This window comes from Prionailurus bengalensis, chromosome C2, assembly GCF_016509475.1.
Source record: "Prionailurus bengalensis isolate Pbe53 chromosome C2, Fcat_Pben_1.1_paternal_pri, whole genome shotgun sequence".
NCBI classification, from domain to species: Eukaryota; Metazoa; Chordata; class Mammalia; order Carnivora; family Felidae; genus Prionailurus; species Prionailurus bengalensis.
Window position 1 is genome coordinate 11,304,768 of NC_057350.1, and position 16,219 is coordinate 11,320,986.

Sequence of the window (16,219 nt, forward strand, 5' to 3'; positions counted from 1 at the left end):
AAATTCATCAACCTGATAACTAAGTGGCCTAACTTCTCTAGCAACTAAGAACTGCCTACCATGACATTGCCTTTTCTTGTCTTACTGTGATCGTCTCAGACTGGAAGAGACACCAAGATCTTAATTAAAGCACCTTAAAGGAGCAAGGGAGAAAAACACTAATTATTCATAAGGGCACCAGAATAAATCTTCAAATGCTATAAATCCTGAACAATGCACTTCTTATAGCCAGTTACGGTCCAGGATGGAACAGGCAGGTAGAGTTTACTGGATGTTATCATCTACCCCCAAATTAAGGATCACTTAGTCTATGCAAATTTATTATAATAAAATTTTCCTAAATCCCCACAAATGTCTATCTGTGGTAGTTATACAGCAATGTAGAAACTGTGAGAGGACTCCTGCCCTAAAGGAAAACAAAACATTCCACGCAAAAAAATTAGGAACATACAACTTAAAAACCCTAAAATTTTATTATTTTTGCTAGCTAAAAGGAGGACATCAGAAGATTTTTGAAAAATGTTCAAAAAGGTAATTTCCTTGCCTTCTTTTTCATCAGGCATTATTTCCAAGAGAATCTGAGAGGATAAAGGCACACAGACATAAGGTTTGATTTTGTTCAGTACTTTTTTTCCTTTTAATAATGCTTTCTTGTTAAAGGGTATAGAAAGCTAGGAGAGTAGAGAGGGGAAGAAAAAATTTCTGAAAGTCCAAAAAATAAAGTATTATTTTATCTTCCAAACCTCAATAAAACAAACATTTATCAACCATTAGATAATATATTATCTTCAATTAAGTCAATCAGATAACTTTTCAGTCCTGGATTAAGAAAAAAAAAATCACTCTGGAAAACAGACATTTAAATCCACCTAAAATCAAGTTCATGACTCTGACGGTTTTTCTCCTGGAAAAAGAGACAAATTCTAAATCTACAAAGTTAATTATAACTGTAGCTGAAAGATCAATATAAAGAACAATTTGTTATTCAACCTAATGCCTTCCACACATCAACTTCTAATGTGATTTCTCCTTTTGTGATAAAGCAACCGCAAAGTGAAATGTTTTCCTATACTCAACAAAGTAGGTTGCTTTTTGATGAATCTAGGCAACTTCCTTTAAAGATCAATAGTAAACTTAAACCCTATTAATGATACTAAAGCCACTTCTTTCCAAAACTATTCAAAACAGACCACAATATTAAAAACTTTTTTTTCCTTTTAATGTTTATTTTTGTGAGAGAGAGAGCGCGCATGCGCGCATGGGCAGGGGGAGGAGCAGAGAGAGAGGGAGACACAGAATCCAAAGCAGGCTCCAGGCTCTGAGCTGTCAGCACAGAGCCCAACGTGGGGCTCGAACTCATGAACCGTGAGATCATGACCCGAGCTGAAGTCGGACACCTAACTGACTGAGCCACCCAGGCGCCCCTTTAAAAACTTTTAAAAACACACCTCTCACTGGCAAGGAAAGGAGCTGGCATCAATGCCTAAACAGAAATGTCCTACCAAGTTAGGTTATTAGGCCTTACTCATAATGCTGCCTAGACAGACATGTCTTACTTAAACCCATCTTTATGCCTTTTTAAGCGTGAAGCACTATAATAATTATACTTAGAAAACTGATTAAAATCCTTCCTCCTCAAAGCCAGTGTCAATAATGACTGAATAAAACTCCCACATACAAAAGCATAAAATACACTAACAGTTAGGATTTGTATCACTTCATACTTGCCAAATCTTGAAGCTGGTCATTAGTTCTGTGACCTCCAAAACTTTCTAAAGGAACCCTTGGACATTATGTAAGAAGAATGACCTAAATTTTTTGTAAAATATAATCAGATGACTAATAAGCATTAACTATTTAAAAGAGCACCTTTAGGGGCGCCTCGGTGGCTCAGTCGGTTAAGCGTCTGACTCTTGATTTTGGCTCAGGTCATGATCCCAAGGTCAATAAGATTCTCTCCACACACACACCACCCCGCCACCTCCCTCCACCCCTCTCTCATGCTCACGCAGGCTCTCTCTCTAAAAGGGCGGGGGGCACCTTTAAGGTTTCAGTATAAGGGGCAGGTCCTTAATTACAAAGAAAATAGTTGCTGGTAGCTATGAAATCCTGCCTTCAACAAAGCTCTCCCCACCATTCAACTACTAAGCCGCCTGTTTCAACTTACACAGAAAAGCCTAACTCACAAATCAGAACAGCCCTTTCAGGTGTTGCTCTTCTCAGTGGCGGTAGCTGACCAACCAACCATGTTGTTTCCCCCAAGAAGGGACAAACAAAACATCCAGGGGTTTTGCTGGGAGGGGAGGGGAGAGTACATCCTGTAGCAGCCCCTACCAGTAGCTTATTTGCTCAGAGAACCAAGTGCTCAGAAACAGAACAATCACTAAATCACTAGTAAGCACTGCTAATATCAGTATCCTTGTTCTTCTTGTCAAATACAATCTATGCAAGTCAGATATCCGAACCACATTCTGCTCCCTGATGAATGAAATGTTCACCCTGGTCTAACCCCTAACTTCTCTACAACAGCAAGTAAGCTACAGAAAAGATGTTCTGCCCACAGGAGAGGTAGCAGAGAATGGCCAAACCCTAGCTCAACTCTGTCTGCCTATGCCTCCTCAGACCATTCAAAGGCCATTGCCAACAAGTCCCCATCTCACTGGATACCATGCCAGTCTGTGGGCAGGCTTAAGATTTTTCCAATTTAAACAAAAAACATCCAGAGACCAGTACCCGGTAGACTGGAAAAGGAAAAACAAACAAAACCAAAAATAGGTCAACTTAGTTTGTAGAACGATATAAAATACTATAATGCAATGCAGCTAAATTTTACAGTCCAGTCATGAATACAGATGGTCACAGCCTTGAACTTCACTCTGTTAGGAAATAAACTGTGCATTCCTTAAAAATGGTTCCAAATAGAATATACAATATAAGTTCTTCGTATTTTTCTCTTTCCTTTGAAGTAAATATTTCTGTGACAAAAACACAATGAACACTAACCAGAATTCCTTTATTTTCAGAAAAAATATACATGCAGAAATTTTTTCATCGGCCAAAAAGAAGCTTTTTATGTTTTTATATTATTAGAACAAAGCTGCTACTTGGTTCAGGTAAATCCCATCGAGTGAGACAAGTAATAAAAGAGGTACATGAATGATAAATATATGGGTTGGTTCCCTGGTAGTAAATTTTTAAGGAAACAAGTATTTCTATCATAGGAGTATTATTTGTAGAATGTATAAAGTGGTCCCCTAGTGGTGATGGGCAGTATAATGAATTTAGCCAAATCTCAAAACACAAGGGGAGTCAGTGTAAAACAGAGCAGAAGCCCCCACAGAGGAAAGAGCTTCTTTCTCAGAAAGTGTTTTGGTGATAGTTTTGCACAAAATTAGAATACAATTTTGGTACTGTTTAGATGAATTAAATTACAACCGAAGAATTAATCTAAATACAGAAGCATACCTAAATATTTGCTGTGTTTGAACTAAAAAGGGAAAACAGGTAACACCAAATTAAATCAAATCAGCTATTAACCTCCCATTAGGTAACAGAATAAAAATATAATTATTATAATAAGCAAATCCAACATCTCTTTCCTAGTATCTAGGGTGACCAGGTAATTTATCTTCCAAACTAGGAAATTATTCTGGGACAATCTATAAAATCCAGGACATAGAGTCACTCTAGAAATAAAGTCACCAACAGAGAACAAGAAAAACAATTCCTAAAGCTATCAGGGCTCCACATCATAACAAATTCAATGAAGCAAAGGGACTAACAAAGGGTAGAATACAGTGACAATAAAAGTGACCAAACAACAATCATTTTAGCTTTGGAGTCACTTTAAAAACCACACAAAGGACCACCTGAACAGGCCAGTCCAGCACTACTAATAGTACTCTTGCCGGGTCTTGCTTACATTCTGATCCAAGGAAAAATGCTCACTGTAACAGCTAGTAATTTCAGGGTTATAGAACACAGACACTTCTGAAAACTAACATGTATATAAGCGGCGTAATCAAGAAAGCAGACAAACTGAAGGGCTGGAGCCCAAGCTGTTTCTTCCTAAATGCAGGATGGAGGCAAGTAATCTCTATCAGCCTCAAGTGTCTCCTCTGTAAAATCAAATCACCAACTAGCTCCTAATGATTTGATAAGGAATAATTAACACAGAAAGAACAGAATATTGACGCTACAACAAACAGGCACTCAGTAAGTGTCTCTTTACCTTCTATAACTTGTGTGGACTAAAAATGGTATCAACTCCTTTTAAATTGTCAACTATAATACAGGCATATTAGGTTCTTCACAAAAGTTATTTACAAAGAAAAGAACTAGGTAAAGTAATATATTAAATATGCAGTTCTCCCACAAATATTTCAAAGAGGCTCTCAACCATATCATGAATAATTAGTTCCTATTTACGTCACTTCAAGTAAAACACAAACTAAATTTATACAAAATTCTTAGGGACTTTTCATAACTCATTCTCACTTTTGTCACCTTGACTCAAGGTTCAGTAAAGCAAACTCCACTAGCACAGTAGACTAATGGTGCGTGGTACAGAGTATGTGAGTACTCATACAGGACCTTCTTCAACCCACACTTATTCTAAAAACGTAGAAATGAGTATTGGTAGCAGTTTATCAGTGACACTTGAAAAGCGAAAGAAGTGTTCCTAATACAACTGATATGAATTCCAGCCAATTTCAAATTACAAGTGGAGCTAAAGATAACACTACATGTAATCATATGATAGAACAGTCCCTAAAACATGTCAGGAGTTTGCCCTTAAAATCTCTCCGCAAAACATTTCTATTATACCTACAACCTTACCTATTCAAATTTTTAAAAGTACATAAGAAATGCATGAAATTCTGAATTCAAATGGCATTTCAAGTGTATTCTAGGGATTTCTAGTCCCAGTGTATCATCACAGGGGTGGAAGGAGAGGCAGAGTGGGCAGGGATCTGAGCCCCACTCGAGCAACCCCCTACCGATGGGAACAGCTCCACTTTTAGCCAAGTATGGGGGAGAGAAGGGGTTTAGGAGGACGGTTTCCCATGTAAGTAAACCATTTCTTCAAATAAAATCTTATTCACCTAAGAAAAACCATAAACTACCAGATTTATCATTTTATCCATATACACACATTCCCCAAGATACACTCATTGTAACCTGGTTCTATCAGTACAGAAGTCTGGCTCACAATGTTTTGTACTGTTGTTGTTGTCGTTGTTGGTTTAAAAGTCTCAAGAGAATGAAAACCTTTCGGGAATGGGGACAACTTTCAAATTACCACCAATCTCAACGTTTATGTGGGTGATACCACATCACGTATATGGAACAAACTCCAATAATCTTCTTGAGAGAAATGAGAATACGAAGTAAGACAGCAGCAGCGCCTATGTTTGCTTGTAAGAGGTGACGGTCAAAGACAAGTGAGTGATAAATGACACTAACTGACCTAAGTCCTAACACCTTATATAGACACTGTACCCAGAGTGCTGTGTGCATGACTGTGCTCCTTACAACAATCACGGGACGAGTAGTTATTAATGACCGTTTCACAGATGAGAAACCTGAATCCAAAAAGTAGCATAACTTGCCCCACTTATTATCAGTTATTATTTGTATTTACATCAAGATCTGCACTCACATTCATTTGTCTAAATAGTTTCCGCCCTTGTCATCACTAGGCAATACCAACTTTAATGACAAGAACATTTCTTTACTCATAGGAAGAAACATAAACCGTATCAATTAATAAAAGATCATTCCATATCAACCATGTTTAAAAATCTGTGCTTGCAGAGAAAATACCTGAGATGTATATATGTACATACAACAAATGTTTACAAAATGGACAACAACAACACAGGATAAAAATTCAACTGAAGTATTTATGTACGATCACATATAAATGGATACATGTAAGGAGAAACTGAGGTAAGTAAACAATTAGAGCAGATGGAGTCAGCTGTAAGACCAGGGCTCATCCTCCTTCTCACCATCCAAAGCCAAGGCTTCTGCCTTCATTCTCTCTGCACTGTTAATCAGTCCTTTCACCAGAGAATAAAAAATTAAATCTAGTCCCGTCTCCACCTGACTTTGTTACCGTGGGCTCTATCAATCTACTACCCAAGCCAGGCGTCCTTCACCTGCCAAATCCTCCATCCTTAAGACATTAGGTTAAAAGAACTGGCAATACCTGATCGTCCCTCGGACGAAAGAGTTCTCGTAGTAAAATCTGTGGGGCACAGTTCTGACTGAAGTTTGGAGACCACCTATCCTTGTCTGGGAGTGTGAATAACTTGGCTCATATCCCTTAGACCCGTCTTCCTGTCAGTCCTCCCCATCTCAAGGAATGGGAACCCATCCTCACTACTGCCCCAAGTCCTATGATGTCAGTAACAGTCATCCTTGACTGACTGCTGCTGCACGGTCTCTCTCAAGCCACACACAATCAGTCCACTGGTCTGTTGGGTCTACCTCAAAAAATGTATCTAAAATCAATCCACTTACAATTTCAAATGCTAGAACTCTGATCCGATTCACCATTTAATCTCGTCTAGTTAACGAAATGCCCTCACCTCTTCACCTACCTCCAAATTTTGGCCCTTGGCCCACCGCACGGTATCAACAAACACAGGAAGCAGTCACCCCTTTATTCACAATGCACCAAACACACCTATGGGCCCTGACATTTGCTGTTCCCTCTGCAGGGTACACTCAGCACTCCCAGATTTTCACAAAACTTGCTTTTTTCTCATTCACATCTTTGCTCAAAAGTAACTGCCCTAGCCATCTCAGTCTCTCATCCTGCTTTATTTATTTTTAAAAGTAATTTCTAGACCCACCGTGGGGCTTGAACTCACGACCCTCAGACCAAGAGTCTGATGCTCTACTGACTAAGCTAGCCAGGCACCCTATCCTGCTTTATTTCTTTCCACAGCACTCGATACCTTCTAACGTACTGTAAACTTGTTTATGTTTGCTGTCTCCTCACTACCAGAATGTAAACTCCATCAGGGTAGAGATTCTTGTCTGTGCTGTTCAGTGATGCAATCTATGTCTAGAACAGTCTGGCACACAGCAGGCAGGCCAAGTGTTTGTTAAGTAAAAGAATCAAATATTAATGATCAAGTACCCAACCGAGATACCCGATACTTTCAATATCCTACACAATCATCAATGGTGGGTCTTTTCAGGCAATAAATGATGGCAGATTATTAAAAGGCCAAAAGGGAGTATAGCATTTCCTCCCATAACAAAAACATCAGCTATCACAAAGTTTGGAAGGTGTGTGGAATGACCAGGCACATCCAACTAGGCAAGAAGCCTTTTGCTCAGATAAAAATCTCAATTGGGGGGAAAATCTCAATGGGCCATGAGGTAGTAAAAATCTGTGTCCGGAGACACGATCTCATCCTACCTGCCCACCGTAAGAGTGGTCTACATACTTCACTGTGCTCACTCCACTTCAGAACGTGCTCCAGGTATTAGCAACATCCACCTCGTCGTGCGCAGCGATAGCCAAGTGCTTCTTGTACTGCAGTCATTTCCAAGCAAAAGGCACGTCAGTGTGGGCAAGCAGCACCTTCCTTTAGCCCACTCGATACAAGCCCAAGCCTCTCGCTAACGTCAGCTTGTGAAGACTCTCCCTTCTCCGCCCCTTCATTACACCTGACGGTTTAAATGTTTCCAAAGAACTGAGAGTTACTTTGTTAACTACACTTACCAACACTAGTGCCAGGCACCATTTCTACACTACATGTACCAGCTCATCCAATCTTCACAAAAACCCCAAGAGGAAGGCATGATAATTATCCTCAATCTACAGATGAGAAAATTGAGGACGTATCATGAAGGAAGTCCAAGAACATCCTCAGCGAAACGAAGATGAAGAATGTATCCTTTTATAACGTTCCCTAGGATGATACACATTAACAGGAATAAACACAAGTCAGAAAAAAACCTCACTGATACAAAAGGAAAAATGCAATTAGACAGTCACCCTTTATAGTCCCTAATGAATCAAAGTCTAACCTTATCTCTAATCATGAGAAAGCAACTATATAAATCCTACGCAATGGTTACAATGGATGCTAGAATCCTTAGGTGAAAGGTTGATGGGGAACTTTAAACTGGATGGATGAGGCTGACAGTATCAAGAATCAATCTTCTCTAAAAGGCAGACATATAATGCCACACCCAGAATACTTATGTCCTCTTGCAAAACGAAACAATCAAATTTCTACCTGCCAGTTTACCGAAAATGCCCGGAATAGATGAACACATAAAACACCAGGAAATTATCAAATTCAGGAAAGAAGGGTGGAGAATCTGTTAGAGTAAAAGACTCAACAGGCCATCTGGTAAATGTAGCCTGTGGACCTTGTTTGGACTCAGATTCAAGCAAACCAACTGGGGAAAAACATTTGAGACAATTCGGAGAATTTGAACATGGAGCTGTTATGGAATTCACTTGATGTCATAAAAGCACTGTGGTTGGCTTTTGTTTTTCTTTAAAGCCCTTAACTTTTGGATGCATACGAAACACTTACAGGTGAAATCTCGTATCTGTACTTTGCTTTAACGTAGTCCAGCAACAAATGATTCAGAATCATCAACAGATGCTAACCCCAGTGGAAGACTGAAGAGAATACTCAGTCTCAAGTTTGTCACCCTAGAGGTCACAGACTACAAAAGGAAGATACATTTACATTAGGGCAATCTAATGGCTATCACCTACACCAACTGAATGCTTAACATCAATAGTGAGACAAACTGACATGCCTCTTGATACAATACACTGACATCCCTCTTTAATAATTATGCCAACAACGTTTAACCTATCTCTAGTCATGAGAAAACCAACTAGACAAATCCAAATTGAGGGATTCTGAAGACCAGTGGGCCTGGACTCTTCAAAGTGCTACTGCCATTAACGACAAGGACCAGAGAATTGTTCTAGATCAAGGAGACTAAACAACTAAATCCTTGATTGATTCTCGATTAAATACTGGATTAAAAAGTTAAAAGATATTAATGGAATAAATGTGAACGTGTATTGAACATTTTATAATACAGCAGCAATGTCAGAATTGTGCAATGGTTATGTTGTAGTTAGGAAGTAAAGCCCTTATTCCTTAAGAAAAAAAAAGGGCCACGTCAAGATGTCTGCATCTCTCCAACAGTGCAGATTAAAACAAAAACAAAACAAAACGGCAAATATGGCAAATTCTAACAACCAGTGATCTAGGTGAAAAGCCTGCAGGTGTTAACTGAACTGGTCTTTTTTTTTTTTTAATGTTTATTCATTGGGGGGTGGGGGGCAGTGGGGAGCAGAGAAAGAATCCCAAGCACGTTCCGCCCTGTCAGTGCAGAGCCCAAAGCAGGGCTCAATCTCACAAACCGTGAGATCAACCTGAGCCAAAATCGAGTCAAGACGCTTAACTGACTGAGCCACCCAAGCATCCCTGGTCTTGTAACTCTTCCGAAGATTTAAAATTTTAAGATAAAGTTAAAATAAGATAAAATACTTCCGAAAACAAAACCAAAGGGGCAGAGTGTAGATGAAGCAAGATTGGTAAGCGCTGATTGGTTGCTGAAGCTGGGTGATGGGCATAGTATGGAGATTCACTACACTATGTCCTTTTATGTGTGCTCAATTCTGGATCTTAATTTTCACTTCTATAAAATGGGGAAAAAGATGTACCTTAAGGCAACGTCTAGATTGCTAAATGAAAAGGCCCTGTGGACAAAAAATAAGCAATAAACAATTGTTATGCACTGTCAATTCTTTCAGGAAAGGTTTGAAGGCAACTGACAAAACAAAAGCCTGCTGAACTGAATGCAAAGCTAACACAGAACTCCGACATATCTGCACTTGTTCATCTCTTCTGCCCCCAGTTACCGGCAGCAGTGTACTTAAGACTCCTCACTTAAGTTTCCGCCTTGCCTGAGCACTCTAACAAAAATGCAATTTGCCACATTTGTCTCTCATCACGCTTTCTCTAGCATCTGCTGGTTTGTCTCCCTTACTAGAACGTAAGCTCCAAGAACGCTGGAACTTTGTCTTCCAGTTTACCACTATATTCCCCCAAAACATGGTACTGCCAGTCCTCTCTGCAGGCACTCAAAATAGATGTGAACTACTTCTTTCAATCTAAAGGGACTTTAACTGTACCACCATGATGTTGTAAACTCCTTTTACAGATACAGTGATGAAAAGCAGAGCTTGCTTCTAGGTTGAGACTGCTCGTGAGATGCTGGCCCAGCCACTCACTGAGCTGTGTGACCCTGGGCACCTTTCTGCTTCAGGTTTTTCACCTGGAAAATGGAGATCACACCACCTCGCCCTTAAGATGGCCGAGTACTGAAGGAGAAAATACACACACACACACCCTGCTTGAACTACCCACTAAGGACTAGGAGTATCAAACAGAAGGTTCAGAAGGAGAACATCCACCATGTCAACTCTGTGGTTCACCTTCATGTTTTCTGCGCTCATCCAACTTGATGTCTTATATTCCTGGAAAAAAGATTCCTAGAAGGAACACATGCCAAAATTTTCTTTTTCCATGTAACAAGGGCCAGAAAATATAAACACAAGCCTTCTTGTAGACCAGATTCTAATTCTCCCAGGAGGCCAAGGCATAAATAGAAGATCCTGAAACTGGGATGTTTCCTCAAGCAGAGACACATTTGGTTGGAAAACTTTTAAACTTTCTAATTTTCTTCAAAGGTTGGGGAATAGAAGATTTTCAAGAAGTAAAAAGTAAGACCACAAAACAGGATAACTTTACTTCTATTTGGAAGGATTGGTAGAAATCATGGCTCAAATTGAATGTAAAAAGTGAACATAAAACTGGGGTATGGTGTTACAGACTACGAATGCAGCTAGATTTTCCCCTTGTATTTCAAAGATAGGAAAGGAGACTGGTCTAAAAAATCCGGAAAAATAGGATCACAACTGCTTTCCATGAATGTCAGAAATTTGAAGATGCTTAAGTTACAGCTTCCAATTATTTCAGCCTAATCAGATAAAATATTTAATTTAAAAAACTTTATCAGGAGGACTTTTTCTTCACCTTGGTTTTCTTAAACTGACCTGGCAAGCACTCCTGGCCCTTAGCCCATACGAGAATGGTTCCTGAGACCGACACTGCTACTACAGCTACTACGGACTTAAGCTCATCCTAATGGAAATGTGGTGTCTAAGGTTTTCAAAACCGCAATTACTGTGTATGAGAAAGCAACTGTGTGAAGTATGCTAACAAAACAGAAGGCAAATAGCATACCAGCAAAAGAATGAGAATCAAAACAACGTATCACTGGATCATGCATTTACTTAACAGGTTCAACCGATTTTTTTAAAAGTACATCTTTTCTATATGTAACATACACCTGGCATAGACCCTACTCTCAAATTTAGCCTTTCATTCACCAACACTCACCTTCACACTGAATCAAAACCAGAACTGAACGGTATTTTATATTCATAATGTACCCATCTAACTAAAGCAAAGGCTACACATGGGTTCCAAGTCAAGGACCTTCTCAGGACCTGAAATCCAAGTGCAGCTAAGGTCTTGATCACCGCCCTGAGAATGTTCCCACACTGGACTACTCCACAGCAGTCTGGCTATATGATAGCTGCACTTGGATTTCTTGACGAAAACTCCAGCATTTTAACAGTAAGGGTGGGTGTCAACAAAGAACATTTAAAAACTGAAGTCCAAATGAAGACAACACCAGCACTTCTGGATTCTGGGGCAGAAGCAACCGAAGCCAGTTTTCAAGCACTGAGGGCTCCAGGTTGAGGAGGTTCAGATTAAGGTTTTGTTAAATCCGCACTCTTCACTTGCAATTGTTTTTAAGCTCTCACCCACACCAACCACTCCTGAAATGTCCCCCAAAGTGGGTAGGGATTGCCTTAACCAGGACACTGCAATCATGGTAAAAATGAATTGGGGGGGGGGGGGAGGGGAAGGGGAGAAGCAGGACTAGAAAGGCAGGAAAGAACCTGAGATGGACCTGAGATTTTTAATTTGCTATTATGTATATGAAGTGAGAGTGGGGAAGTAACAAAGACAAAAAATGTCAGTCAAGATAATAACTTGGCTTCCAATCTACAGAAACATGAAGCCTGGTCAAAAATAAAAATACTAGCTGGGGCTCCTGGGTGGCTCAGTTGGTTGGGTGTCCGACTTCGGCTCAGGTCATGATCTCACAGTTCATGGGTTCAAGCCCCGCACTGGGCTCTGTGTGGACAGCTCAAAGCCTGGAGCCTGTTTCGGATTCTATGTCTCCCTCTCTCTCTGCCCCTCCCCTGTTCATGCTCTGTCTCTGTCTCAAGAATAAATACACATTAAAAAAATAAAAATACTAGGGGCGCCTGGGTAGCTCAGTCAGTTCAGCATCCGACTTCAGCTGAGGTGGTGACCTCACGGTTCTTGAGTTCCAGCCCCACGTCAGGCTCTGTGCTGACAGCTCAGAGCGTGGACCCTGCTTTGGATTCTGTGTCTCCCTCTCTCTCTCTGCCCCTCACCCACTTATGCTTGCCCACTCGCGCTCTCTGCTCCCTCAAAAATAAAAAAAAAATTTTTTAATACAATAAAAAAACGCTATATCATCCCCTTGTTTTAAACTGTGAATGGAAGAGCACCTACATTTTTTCAGGGCAATATTATATTCCAAGGCTCATGGGTCATATAAGCTAATGCAAACTTCAAAAAATTCCATTTTCTCGAAAAGCTGTCTGCTCAAAATAGTACTGCAAACCCCAAACAGCTTAGTACAATAGGTATAAACCAAACTGCACTAATGCATGCTTAAAATACAAAATACAAAAAAAAAGTGTAGTACTAAAAATACTAATTTCTGACAATTTACATTAAGTCATACTGCAGTTCTTGTGCAAGTCTCTGAAGTCTATACGTACACTTTAGCCTAAATGGGCATACCTAACACAGTAGCCCCAACTAGAAACCAATACTACTTTTAAGAATTAAACATGTTTGCCATTTATAGTAATTAACTGTTAGTCCTATCGTAAACCAATGACCAGTTAAAAAGTGAGTTTATCAACACGTGAGCAGCAATTTCTGAAACCTAAATTCTAAAAGAAGTCTAAAGACCATCAGGGACACCTTTAAAAAAATGTCTAAAGCCAATGATCTCAATCATAAATTCTAAGATGGTAGCATATCTGACCAACAGATAGATTTCATTTGGTTCATCGTGTTTAAATATTTTTGAGTTAATTGCCAACATCTTAAACATCAAATTTTCTATAAAATCTGGATTTCTGGCTGCGAACACTAGGGCAGAAAAGGACAAGCTGGCAAAAGCAGACCCACGTTCCCAGGCAACAGACTTGGTTAATAAGCACCGTCCCTACCAGGACACACAATCTCCTCCACCCAGCAGCCCTTCCATTTTGCCACAGGCCCTCCCAACCCTTTGCAGTCTTGAGTTGAGACACTCCGAACTAGGACAAAATATAATCTAAACCGAGGACGACAGTTCATACTTACCCGGTTTTAAAACACAATAGTTAAAAGAATCCAACACACATCCTGGCTATTCCTCAGGCAACTTTGTTAAGTAGCTTTTATTAACTCACGAATACATTTACATTCACATTGCCGGCTCCCAAACAGAATGAAAAGGACTTAAGTTACCAGCATTGCTACTCCTCTTGGTCACAGTCTGGTTTCTTCCGTTATAGACTCACATATACACATTTCTCAAGTGTGCTTCAAATGGTGCCCAGTACCTCATACCATCCCCAATCCCATTATGCAACTTCAGCAAAATAAAATAATCAGGTACAAAGTCACAAATTAAGTCTGAAATGAAGTTGGATTTAAAAGATTGACAGTTAAGTAAACATCAAAAAAAATGCACATTCTCTTGTAGAAGATCTTATCTTGGACTCGTTAGATCACGAGTATTCCTGGCTTACAAAACAATTACTAAAAAAAATAAATAAAAGCGTATTAATAAAATAAATATATACATTCCAGCAACATGTGCTGTAAAATAGTTTCAATTCTTTCATAAAAGTAAAATCTGTACCAACAGGAATGGAACAAATCTCTTAAAATCACCAATTAAAATGAAATATTTAGTTTTATAATACAATGCTGCATCAGAAATGAAAAATAGAATACTAACTGAAAATACCATGGAGTGTGAGAAATCAACTGGGCTATCATCTATCTGCTCCATCTGTTTTTCGTACCGAAGAGTTCACCCTTACAGCTTTAGCAATTTGGTCACATTAGCAATCGAATACTCACTGAATAAATCAAAATACTGTTTCCCCCTACACTTGCCTCAAGTCACCTTAATAATTAAGAGCGTATCCAAAGGAATTCTTCTGTTTAGATTTTCCCTATTTGTCACTTTTCCCAACTTCTCACCTAAAATACTAAGTCTTACTAAGCACTAGTTATAATAAAGTTGGATGGGAATGATAACACAAAGACCAGATGCAAATAGTGTAGCTCTTTATGAGGAGTCCCAGTGCACAGTGCCTGGCAAAAGCCAGCAGTTGTTAATATAAACGATGGACCTCAGTCTGACAGATTGTTCTAAGCTGGTGGAGTTCGTGGGAACCCTCATACTCACACGCTACATCTCCTAGAATCAAAAGCTTGCCCTTGCTTAATTAGTATGCAAGCTATTATGCAGTATGACTCATGTTATAAATTCAAATACTTACTGAGCGACTACCATATTCCAGGTCTGACTAACTGTCAGATTCTGATAAAACAACTTACATATAAAAAAATTTACCTTTTGGAGTCTTCTCATCAATAAAGCGGCCAAAATGAAAAACTACATAATAAAAGTTCAATAACTTGCCTGATATCACAAAGCTACTTCAGTGACATACTGAACACCTATTACCTCCAAGGTCATGTTACCACTTTATCTTCAGACTCTCCAACTTAGAGATTACTCCCATTTTACAGCGAGGAAATGAAGATCCAGAAAGGTTAAGATCCCTAGGAGATAGGTGCCAGGAACCAAAACCAGGTCGATCTGTCTCTAGCTCTTTCTAGTATCCCCGTGCCAGTTCTTTGTTTACTTCGACATAATACAACCAGTATCTTCATTGAGGGTCTTATGTTCTTCTCATCATTTAGAAAACAAAAATCAGAACACTTACTGAAGCAGAAGCTTTCATATCCCAATCATATCCAAACGTAACAGGTTAAAAAAAAAAGGGGGGGGGATTAACGCTAAAGCAGGAAGTCAAAATATCATACATACGTACCTTAAACATTTTATTTAAGTTTAACACATAAATGTACATTCATTTGCCAATCTTAATATGGGGTCAAAGCACTTGGAGAATGGGATCGATGAGGAGGAGCGCCTTGCTGATTGAAGTTCCTTCTGCTTGATCTAAACCACACCTATTAATGCATCATCTACAATTTCCATTTGCAGTTTCATTAAAGTGGAAAGCACACAGAATCCTTTGGGACTAATGTTCTTCCTCCCAAACTTTTAGTTACTACGGCCATATCTAATTCTACAGCCATTATTTTAGGAACTCACCTTTATCAAGTCTTTCCAAAGAATCCAACTTGGTTTTCAGGGAAAAAAAAAGTTTTGCACTCATTTTATCAGTTTACATGATATTTAATTATTATAAAAACAAGATTACCTGCCATCAAATAGTCTGGAAAACGAACACCACTTCTGGTAGGCATATATCTTGCCCAGTGCAAGCCAAGTGCACTGACTTGAAAGCAATTCACTAACACAAGAGGTCAGCATGCTATCACCCAAAACTGTTTCAGAGATGAGAGTAGGAATCCCATAAGGTAGCTAAGTGAACACAGACATGTGCAGGGCAGAGGAGCGGAGAGGATAGAAATGAAACAGGCTGGACTCTCAAGAATTTGTAATCTAGCAAAGAAGATAAACATTCACCAATTAACTACAATATGCAGTAGAAAGTGATCCGTGTGATAAGACACAGGAAAACACCATGCAAATCCAAAGGAAAAATTACAGTCTATACTCCCCCAACAGTGCAGGCCCTCAATATTTTTTTAATGTACTAACGGAGTGAAAATGAATTTGAGGCAAGTTTTCATGTATATCATGGGTAATATGGAAAGGGAGGGCATTCCAAGAAAAGCAGGATGACACAGGCACCAAAGAAAATGAAATGTAATGGTATTTA

The 16,219-nt window shown here is 39.3% G+C and overlaps 2 protein-coding genes across 3 annotated transcripts in view; both read right to left on the reverse strand.

Moving 5' to 3' along the window:
• MRPS6 (mitochondrial ribosomal protein S6) overlaps positions 1 to 16,219 on the reverse strand; it is a 67,389-nt gene that overhangs the window by 44,198 nt on the left and 6,972 nt on the right. The gene's annotated exons all lie outside the window — the stretch shown is intronic.
• Positions 1 to 16,219, reverse strand: part of SLC5A3 (solute carrier family 5 member 3) — a 29,822-nt gene that overhangs the window by 7,269 nt on the left and 6,334 nt on the right.